We start from the raw sequence: 12,036 nt of genomic DNA on the forward strand, positions 1-12,036 counted from the left end.
ATGTGATACGATCCATGTTGTGTTGTTAATTTATTTAAGTAAGATAGAGTTAAGGTTTTGATTGAATAAAAGTTTGGAAAATTATGTGGTTGGATTTATTATTATTTTTTATAAATTAATAGTTAAATAAAAAATTTAAAAATCAAGTGGAATCCAATTATTTAAAGTTTTTTTTTTGAGAAATGGACTACGAAAAACTAAAAACAATATCGCAGAAGCTGGGGAAACAAAACTCGGCAGAAATTGTCAGTTTTCTCTGTAAGCCAGAGTTTATCCTATGGATAAATATAGAAAACAAACTGTGAAAAGAATAAATTCAAAGTCAAATTCGAAGTCAACTAAGAATTTGAGATTTTCAAGGGATTGATTCACTGACATGTACAATGCCAAAGAGGAAAAACCACAACAATATCACATGCTTTCCTTTCTGTTCATTATTCGCTATATTTATTTCAATTCATAAATTTCACATTCATAAATTATTAAAATTAAATAATTATAATAAATTTTAAAATAAATTTGAAAAAATCATTCCTTTCACGGTTAATATAAAACTGAAGATAGATTTTTAATTCAAGAGATAACTCAAGAAAGATAAATAACTTCGGGAAAAAAAAATAATGGGATCATATGTCCTGCAATTTAGTGTGTATCATAGTGTCACACTCTTCTTTATTTTATAATTGTTTGTTATTAAAATTAAAAATATTATTATATAATAAACTCTTTTTAATATTTATCACTAAAAATTGAAATTAAAAAATTATAGTATATCCTAACTTTGAATTAGCTAACAAAAATAATTCATTATTAATTCAAATAAATATAAAAAATAATTATAAACCTAATTGGATGAATGAACTCTTGTTAATTATCTTTTTATTATATTAAAATATAATAAATTGAAATAAAATGCATAAGTTTTATTAGTCGGTCCACTTATGCCCAACTAAATTGTTGTTTGGTGGGCTGGCAAGTCCTTTGTCTCCAATGGGCCTTCTTAAATAATCTTGAGCCCAATCTTCTTTAATAAGCTCATTAAGTGCTTCCTGGATTTCGTGGCCCATATATTGTAGTAATTGGTCAAACTGGAACTTAAATTTGGCCCTTGTAAAATCGAGTCATGGATTGCATCATTTCTCCCCTCTTGAAAGATTTATCCAAAAATTCATAGCGTAAATGAACTCAATCATTATGATTAGAATAAGTTAGGCGGGGGAGTGTATTCCAAATTATACACCAAGAATTCTTTGGAACGCGAATCACCCACAAAGATTTAATAATAAAATGATTTTTATTTAAATTAAGATGATATGATGAGTTAGCAACTTATGTACTATATAAATTATTCATCCACATGTATTTAGAAATTTGGTAAGCAGAAATGGAATATAAACGAGGGACGTGATAGGCGCATGAATTGGCGACCCAAAACCCAAAATGCGGATACAACTACCTGTAGCTGTAGCCTGTAGGGTCCACTCCACTATCTACAAAAAAAAAACAGATTACTTTGTTTTTTTTCCAGATAAAACTAAGGGGTTTGCTCTCTTAACTTTTTCCTTAAAAAATGAGAGATTTTATATATATATATAGGGTTTTTTTTATAAAGGAATATAAGAATAAATAAATCCTCTCATAAAAATAAAGAACAACGGACAAACCAATAAGAAATAAATTTTCGATTACATAAAATGCGAAGTGGGGAAATGGAAAGAGACTAGTGGAATCACTATTCAAACTCATTTATTTATTCAACTCCACACGTGGTGCGATACAAATCGAATTTCCCACAAATTATATGCTAGTGGAAACACTATTCAAACTCATTGATTTAGGAATAATAACTTAATTGTATACAGGGACAAAAAAATTGAGTATGAATCTCAATTTTCCAAGTTCAACTGAAAAAAATGAAGAATTTTGGGAATAATACAGGTCGTTGCAAAAAATAAAGAGAGAAAGAAATTCTTCAAAAACTTGAAAACAAAAATTTATGGTGAAAATTGGTATCCAATGTATTCCATTCGGATAGGATGAATCTGGAGAAAAGCGTCTTCTGACAAAACTAATTCTACAAACTCTTAGGGTGCGTTCTCTTTGATTGTAAATTTATCATGAGAAAATGAAGGATAAACAAAATTTCACTCCTTAAATCATTTCTTTCTTTTTCCACATATCCTACTGGCCCTTACTCATTCCACATTTACACTACAAAGAGGGATAATTCTTTGTAGTGTAAATGTGGAATGAGTAAGGGCCAAGTAGGATATGTGAAAAAAGAAAGAAATGATTTAAAGGGTGAAATTTTGTTTATCCTTCATTTTCTCATGATAAATTTACAATAAAAGAGAACGCACCCTAAATATTCAAACCAAACAAATTAATTGAAAACAGAAAAGGAAAAACTATTATAAAAAGACGAAAGGAGACACTGGTCATTTCTGGTCAAAGCAATTTGGTGCCTCAATTAATTTATTATGGGTCCAACACATGAAATTTATTTATTTTGCCATCGTGTTATCTTTTCGCTGCATTATTTTTGTCTTCTTCATTTTTCCCTTCTTTACTTTAATCTTTTGTGTGTCGATATTTCCGGTGACAAACTAAGCAATATTTTGTGAGTGTGTGTGTCTTATTTGACGAACCTCGGATATTTGAATTTGCTTCCCTTCAACCATTTGGTTTTTTTAAATATATAAATTTAATATTTGTGCATATGATAAATATTTGAAAATGAAACTACCTTATTCATTTTTTAGATATTTGATAGTAAGAGTTCTTTAAGCTATTTTTTTTATATGATCCGGCAACAAATACAAACTTTAATACTCCAAATAAAAGAAATTAAGATTCTTATACTTGATAAATCATTTATTGAACATTCTTGAATGCTTTGAGAGGACATAGTTTATTTTGATATAAGATGGTACAAATGATCAATGCAATTGTTGCTACATAACACCACCAATTCAAGTTAGATGAATTGGTACTATATTTCTTTTAATGAGTAAAAAGTAGACTACCGCTATTGTTACACATATCAACATTATCTTAAATTTTTCATGTTTAAAATCTACAAATACTATTAAGGTCAATGAAGGTGACTGGAATTGGATAGGATTTAATATGCGGGTGTTGATGTCATTACGGATTAAATGAAAAATGAAATGTATCGAGTTGGAGTTGTGATTCACAATGCAAGAAAGAATTAACAGCCTCGAATAAACACAATTCTCAATTTTCTACAGTTCTTTGTGATAAAATTCACGTTGTATTTCACGTGATAATTGTGATAAATGCACTAATAGCACTTACTAAGATTTACATGGCCTCAATCTTGGTTGTAAAAGGACTATCGGATAAATATAACATCTAAAATTATGGTAATGGACAACGATATCAAAAAAGCAATAAATTTTAGAAGTGTAAATATTAAATGTATGTATGAAATCAGCTAATGTGGTAACCCGTGCTTAATTTCATTTAGAAAAATTTATACTACTTGTTAATTATACTCAACTTCAGATTTTAACGAGTGAATTTGTGTTTCATCTGTAAAAGGAAATGAGTAATTGATAAAAAGAATAATTAAGAATAGATTTTATTTATCTATATGCCAGTTATAGTTTTTTTTTTCATAAATAAACTACACAACTACTGACTGCATTTTTGTGAAAAGAAAATTAGGTGTTATTCAAGGTACTTAAGTAAGTTGCAACTAATTAGAAGCAATCGGCATTAACGATTTTTGCAAGCAAAATACTCAACAACCACACATTTGTCTGTTCTCGTACTCTATCAATACTTACATTTTAAATTTGTAATTATGCACAAAAATTCCAGGTAGACATACACACACTTTAATAGAATACTCATAAGGACGTGTTCTCTTTGATGAAAAATTGTGAAAACATATATTTTCATATGTTTTGTAAGAAGGATAATTTTCTTCAGATTGGATGGAAAAAAATTCATGCACCCCTTTTCCTTTTCGCTCCAATTCATGAAAACATTATCACAGGGGATTGATGTGAGTGTTATTTTTCTTGGGGTACTGATATGATAAACTATGTTTTCCACCTCAAAGATCTTGAGATAAAAGATGGGGAGGATAATATTTTCCTATATTTTCTTATCTCTTTTTTTTATGATAAATTTATAATCAAAGAGACTCATTAGTGTCCTATTACCATTTATACATGATGTCTAAAAAAACATTTAAATATGATATGCATTATGCAAACGCTCACATAATTTTTTTGTGAATTATAGTGAACCAAATTTGTACTTCTATATGATATGCATTAAGAGTTTCAAGACCACACAGAACGCAATTGCTACGCCAATATATATTTACGTGTATGTATTAACTACAATTAAACTATAATGTCTTTTTTTTAGAGAACAATTAAACTGTATCTTTATAAATGTTTAATGCACTTTTGAAGAAAATCAGTATTACAAATTAATGCATTAATATTCTAATGTATAGTAATGAAATTGAGTATGTAATAGAAATCTAATTAACGATGCCTTAAATTTAGTTTCTATTCAGGAATTTATTTTTATTACGTGGAATTTTTTTTGTGAACATAACTTCCACAAAATACTCTTTCTATTATGTGAAAATAGTACTAGGAGAAAATGACACGAGTTTTAATAAAAATGATTTAGTATATTATGAGTGGAGAAATGTCCATCATCGTATTTATAGTGATAATTAATTATAATATGAATAGAGAGAGTGTCCCACCATATGGTAGAATTAGCTATAATAGGTAAATAAATTAATATATAGAGTATAATCTGTTGTGGGGCAGTGTTCATAAATAAAATATGATTATTTTTATAGATATATTTTTTTTAAAAAAATAGGACTATTTTTACATAATGGAGATCAGTATTATTAGTAACAAAATCCCCACTATACCCAGTAGTTCAATCTATTTAATCATTCGAGTAAAATGGACATATTGCATTTATATGACTATTTTTATAAATATTTTAAAAAGAAAAATTAGAATTATTTTTACGGGATGGAGAGTAGTGTATTAGTAACAAAATCCCCACTATACCTAAATCATTCGAGTCAAATGGACATATTGCATAGGGTCAAAATTTAAAATACCCACCTTCATAACTTATCTATCAAAAATACCCACTTTCACAAAACACATATCAACCATACCCAACTCATAATTAATGACAAAACTACCCCTCAACCAATCCTCAACAAATCCATCTTAAAACCATTTAATGTTCAAATTATCATGATTCAATTAAGACATAATCAGGCCCAACATGCTTCCGTAAACACTTCAAAATAAATCTTAAATTTAACCAACATTATACCTTTGTCGACTGGTCTTCTTCAGGAGTTGGTCTTGTTGCATTTTACGGCTCGTCTGCCTCCCCGGCACGCACCAACCACACACTCGCAAGAGATGGTTGCAACCCTTCCCCTTCACTAAGTGCCGACTAAATAATATGTTGGAAAAATAAAGAAAATATTTTTACTCAACCCGGAATAGTTGGACAAAAACTAAGTGTTTATAGAGGAATTATATAATAATTAATTTTATTTCATAAAATATCCCCCAAGGGAGGAGACAACTTGTTTAGCTACTCATAGTAGCTAATACTTGTGTACATAAAAATAAAAAGAAACTAAAACTAAAACGAAAAACTTTGAAAATAAAAAAAATTACAAAGATAATTTCTAGAGAGAGGAAGTTGTGTGTGAAAATGTTGTGATTTTTTCCGATGATCTTCTTCTCTCCAGCACTTGTGGTTTTATAGAGGTCTGATACCCTCTATTATTGCTTGGTAGTTGGCCTCGGATGCTTTCTTCGTGGCCAGCTTGCTTGAAATTGACAGCCACCTTCTTTTGTTGGCCATTATTGCCGACACTTGTTAGTGTTGTCACATGTGCTGGACCCTTGCTTTATCGCTTTGTGATAATGCTGGTAGGGGCCGGCTGCTTTACTTTCCACTCACTTTTGTTCTGGTGCGTTTGGTGAGTGGCCTTCCTGTCATTCCACCCACTTTTGTCGTTTCTTTTGTGGGTGCGATCCTTGCTGTGAATCACATGATTCACTATGCTTTGTCGGCCACCTTACTTTTTTGGTGCCCGAGGTGCTCTTCCTTTTGGGGTCTGATGCTTATCGTGTTCATCAGACCGGAACCTCCTTCTATCGGGTTTCGGGAAGAAACCCTTGCCGAATTCTGGCTCCTTCTGCGACGAACATTGATCGCATATTTTCTCGATCCACTGGCCCGAATGAGCCATGTTGCAGAATTTACGACGAGTCTCTTTGCTCCCCGTAATCTTGTTGTCCCATATCGTTTGCCTCTTTTTCTCGAAAGATTTTTCGGCAAACTCGGTTGTTGTCCCTGTCATTGTGTTTACCAGGAACGTTCCCAGATCAGAACTTTGAAAGAACTTGAATCTGGATTTCATTTTGTCCATCTCTGTCAGACAGACCCATAGCCCCCATGCTCGTCTCGTGGAGATTTGTTCCTCCGTGAATGTTGAGGCGATTGGGACTTGAAAATCAGGAACTTTGATCCGGTTCAAGGCTCCTGTATCTGGTCTCCGAAGCTTGATGAAATGAAAAGCTTCATAGACTCCTTTTCCGACAGGTTCTGGTGCTGCGCTGAAGAAGTACAGTTCCAGAACGTCTCCCCGTTTAAGGGACTCGTTGTTCTCCCAGGCTTCAAACACCGTTCTCTGGATCCACTTGGGTAGACCCTTGATTTCGTTGAAGGCTGGAGCAGTGGTATAAACTGAGGCCAAAGCCCCAAACTCATACCATTCCTTGATGTGGTCTGGATTAGCTCCTGGAGTTGTCCAGATCCTAGGGTATCTCCCTGCAACATCAACCCGGCAATTTCCCGGATTAATGCCCTTTCTCGTGATGAGTTTCTCCCATCTGTCTTGATAAATCTGCCAAGAAGGAGAAATATCAACAAAATTAGTATCAATCTTAAGTTGGCCAGTCATCGGCCTAAGATTGATCTCTCCCTCTTTTACCCCAGAGGTGGTGGGTTGACATGTTGATTCAGGGAATGACCCCTTAACAACATTTTTTCCTCGAGCGTCCGGCCGTGAAGCCATTCTCTCAGGACTTGTGCTAGGGGTACTTGAATCCCCTGCTACAGGTAATCCGCCCTGTACGGAAAGCATTGCTTTAGCCCGGTTTTCACGGACAACGCGCAAGAGCGGCTTGCTGAGTACTTCCTGAAGATTAAACATCTTCATGAAGCAATCATCAATTTGGTTGGATACTTGGGCTTCGTCAGCCGCTTGTATCTTTCCAGCTTGTTTAGTGTGTAGTACACACTTCTGCCATTCTTGTTGTAGCAGCTCTAGACTTGCAAAGAGCTGCCCCTGTATTGCCTCGATGGCCTCCACTTCAGGGAGCTCCATCCCTTGTAAGGAAATCTGCAAGAACATTCTGATCAGATTTCAAAACGACAATATCATAATCATAATATTGACATTCGGCTTGCCATCTAAGCAGTCTAGATTTTTCAGGCTTAGATTCAATCTTTTTTGTTAAGAAAGCTTTAACGTTTGTGTTATCAACTTTCAAAACAAATTTCTTAGCAAGTAAGAAAAGCGGCCATTTTTTAAACGCCTTTCGCACTGCAAAGAATTTCTTCTCGTTGATGTGCCATCGCACAGCTTCGTCGTCGGAGAAAAGACCGCTACAGTATCTGCAAGGTTCTTCTCCATAAGGAGTGATCTTTGTAAGCACTGCTGCCCACCAGAAATCACTCGCGTCTGTATAGAGGACTAGGTTATCCTCATCTTGTGGTATTGAAAGTTTCGGGAGATTTTTACAAATCTCTTTCAACTTCTTCATACCCTCCCGATGTTCCTCCTTCCAAATGAATGGAACATCTTTCTTCAGTTAGGAATGTGTGGAATGACAACGGATTGCCGGGCTGGAGGTGCTTTGTGGTCAGTGAAAAATTGAAGAAGTTAAAGATGGAGCTGAAAGGTTGGAATAAAACCACCTTTGGGAATATTGATGAGAGGATTCACAAGATGAAGGCCGAACTCCAAGACCTCGATCAGAAAGATGAAGAGCGGGGGATGGAGGAGCATGAGATCATCCGTAGGAATGAGGTTCAAGCGAACCTATTCCTCCAGTTGAAGGACAAACAAAGAGTTCTACAACAGCAGGCCAAGGTGCGATGGCTCAAGAGTGGCGATCTTAACACCGGATTCTTCCACCGAGCAATTAAGGGAAGACGAAAAAAGAATGCCATTGTGGGTTTGTATTTCGGGGGGCAGTGGGTGTCTAATCCAGGGGAGGTCAAAACCAAGGTTAGGGATCACTTCGCTGATTTTTTCAAAAGAAAGTCTAGGCAATTGCCAAAAATGCCCATTGACTTCCTAAAAAAGAAACTGTCCGATGAACAGCGGGAGTGGCTGTGCAGAGGGTTCGAGATGGAGGAGATTAAGGAGGCGGTGTGGAGTTGTGGTACCGATAAGAGCCCGGGTCCAGATGGGTTTAACTTCAGCTTTTGGAAAAGTGCTTGGGATACGGTTAAGGAAGATCTCCATCAAATCTTGAAGGAATTTCACGAGAATGGGAAGATTCCCAAGGGGAGTAACACGTCGTTCATCGTGCTTATCCCGAAGAAGGAAGGGGCGGAGAAGTTGGATGAGTTCCGACCAATCTCCTTGATCAACAGTTTATACAAAATCATCGCAAAAACCTTGGTTGGAAGGTTAAAGGGGGTGATGGGGTCCATTATCTCGGATAATCAGAGTGCTTTCATTAAAGGACGGTACATTCTTGACGGAGTGGTGATTCTTAACGAAGCAATCGCGGAAGCAAAGAAAAAGAAGATCGGTAGACTTTTCTTCAAGATCGATTTTGCTAAAGCTTATGACTCCGTGCAATGGGATTTCTTAGATGTTCTACTTGGGCAGATGAACTTCAACCATAAATGGCGGAGGTGGATGAAGGGATGTCTTGAATCGGCGTCGGGGAGTGTTCTGGTGAATGGATCATCCACAGGGGATTTCAAGATGGAACGTGGTCTTCGACAGGGGGATCCGTTGTCGCCTTTTCTCTTTTTAATTATCGCCGAAGGGCTTAACGCACTGATGGAGCGAGCAACAGAGAAACAGATGGTGAGGCCGGCTGTTGTGGGGATGGAGAAAATCCAGGTGTCGCACCTGCAATATGCGGATGATACGATTTTTATGCTCACAGCGGATGAGGGCAACGTGATCACCATTAAGAGGATTCTACTGCTTTTTCAATTTCTGGCCGGGCTGAAAATTAACTTTGACAAGAGTAGTTTGATGGGGGTCGGAGTCCAAAGTGCCTCATTGACAAGATGGGCCGTTTTGCTTGATTGTAAGGAGGGCTCTCTTCCTTTCAATTACCTTGGTATAAAGGTCGGAGGGCGGATGAACAGTAGCGTTGATTGGAGTTTCTTGGAGGAAAAAGTGATGAAGAAAATTAGAGGATGGAAGAAGAAATCGTTATCGTTAGCAGGACGAATAGTCCTTGTGAAGTCTGTTTTGCAAGTCATTCCAGTGTTTCAACTCTCTTTCACCTTCATTCCTAAAGCGGTGATTAATAAGCTTAATGCAGCGTTTGGGAAATTCCTGTGGGGGGGAGACGGGGTCTCCAGATCCATTGCTTGGTTCAAATGGAAAGATTTGTGTGTGGATAAGTCTCAAGGAGGTCTGGGTTTTAGAAACATTGAGTGGTTCAATAAGGTTCTGGTGTTCAAATGGATGTGGAGGTATGTGGAGGAGAAGGAGGCGTTGTGGGCAAGAGTCATTCGCTCATTGTATGGGGAACTGACAGTAGGGGAGGGGGGGGGTGTGGAAGGTGGAGAAACGAGGCGGGATGAAGGGGTGGTGGTCCAAAATTGTAGGGAGGGGAGGGGGGGAGAGTGAGAAGTGGTTTAACGGCAACATCCAAAGGGTGGTAGGGAACGGGAAGGAGGTTAGTTTCTGGGGGGAGGCGTGGGTTGGGAGCGGACCTCTCAAGTTTCTTTATCCGAGGCTTTTCAACCTTTGTCTCTTAAAAACTAACAGTGTGGAGGGGTCTGGGAAATGGACGGACGAAGGGTGGGAGTGGGATATTAAGTGGAGAAGGGAATTGAGGGGGAGGGAAAAGGAGATGGAGGATAATATGATGATTTTGATTGGTGCTTTTTCTCCTTGTCTTCGCAAACAGGATGGATGGAACTGGAAGACCGCAGCGGAAGGAATCTTTTCGACCAAAGAGGCATATGCGGAGTGCGCGAAGGCAGAAGGAGAGCGGCCCGCGGTCTTCAAAGAAGAAAGCAAGCAACTGTGGACGGCTCCGGCACCACATAAGGCTAAAGTGACAGCATGGAGAGCACTTTGTAATAGGTTACCAACCTGTGATAACTTACTCAAAAGGAAAGTACCGATTCCGGATGAAGAAAAGTGGTGTAATGCGTGCGTGACGAGGGAGGAAACGGTTGATCATTCCTTACTCCATTGCCCGAAGGTAGACCGTGTGTGGGATCACATTCATCAGTGGATCGGCATCGAAACCACGAAGCCACAAAGATTGGTGGAGCATTTCAAGTCCTTCATAGGAGGGGGAAGAGGTATGAAAAATACGACCTTTCTAAAAGCTTTATGGATTGATACTGTGTGGATGTTGTGGAGATATAGAAATGATAGTAGGTTTGAGAATAAGAATGTGGAGGTGTCCAAGATTGCAAAAAATATCATAGGAAATATGTGGAGTTGGAACCAGCTTTTTCATATTGTAGAGTCAAATGTCTCTTTCTCTGGTTGGTGCTCTAACGAGCACTCACCTCTTGTGTAATTATGTGGTATCTCTGGTACCATCCTCATTTTTATTGGAATTTTTATTGATCAAAAAAAAAAATGTAACGGACTGAAGATTTTCCGGTGCTCTGCAAGATTTTTGATAAACATTCCTGCAAAGTTAACAACTCCGAGAAAGCTTTGGAGCTGCTTCTTTTCTTTGAGATCCTCCGGAAATCCCTGGACTTTTTCCACAATATGTTCTTGTAGAATTATCCCAGATTCATCGATCTCGATCCCCAGAAACTCCATCTTCTGGGTGGCTATGACTGCCTTCTTTTCTGACAGCACTAGTCCTTCTTGTTGACAAACATCCGCAAAGATCTCCAGATGCCTGACATGTTCATGAATGTTTTTTGATGCAATAAGGATGTCATCAATGTAAACAAACATAAACGAAGAATAATCTTTGAAGAGATTATCCATCTTCTTTTGGAATATCTGAGGCGCGTTGGCTAACCCCATTGGCATGACATTCCAAACATAATGTCCCTGTGGAGTTGAGAAGGCTGTGAACTTCTTACTCCTTTCCTCCATGCGAATCTGGTAGAATCCTGATTTGCAATCAAATTTTGAGAATACCCTTGCACTTCTGATGCAGTTGATAAGGTGTTCTCTGCTTGGGATGAAGTATCCATCAAACTCAAGAATGTCATTAATCCCTTTATAATTAATGACCAATCTTGGCTTTCCTCGCTTGATCTCCCCATGATTTCTCACCAGAAATCCAGGACTGCTGTAGGGTGATCTTCCTTCTTCGATTAGTTTCAAATCAAGGTGTTCCTTGATTATACTCATCATATCCTGTTGATCTTGAGGGTTCATCAGGATAGGTCTGTACCTTACGAACTCATGCTCCTTTCCAGTTTTAACTTTCAAGGTTGCTCTGAGCTGGTTCTTGTCCCACCATGCCAAAGGATCCTCGTGGTAACACTTCTGGATTCTCCTTTTGACGTCGGCAATGGACACCTGTTCTTCTTCCTTGATATCTTGGTGTGATATCAGGGAGACTTTGAGGATTTGAATTTCCTCTTCGGAGAGATTTGGGAATCCCTCAGTTCTGCATTTGAGCAAAACTTCTCCGAATCTCCTTTGATCCTTCATTTGGGGTCTCCGGAGTCTGCCATCATCACCACGCTTGCTGCGAAAGTTGATTGGCATCGAACGATGAAAAGCTCCCTTGAGCCTTT

Source organism: Salvia miltiorrhiza, chromosome 1, assembly GCF_028751815.1.
Source record: "Salvia miltiorrhiza cultivar Shanhuang (shh) chromosome 1, IMPLAD_Smil_shh, whole genome shotgun sequence".
In the NCBI taxonomy this organism is placed as follows: Eukaryota; Viridiplantae; Streptophyta; class Magnoliopsida; order Lamiales; family Lamiaceae; genus Salvia; species Salvia miltiorrhiza.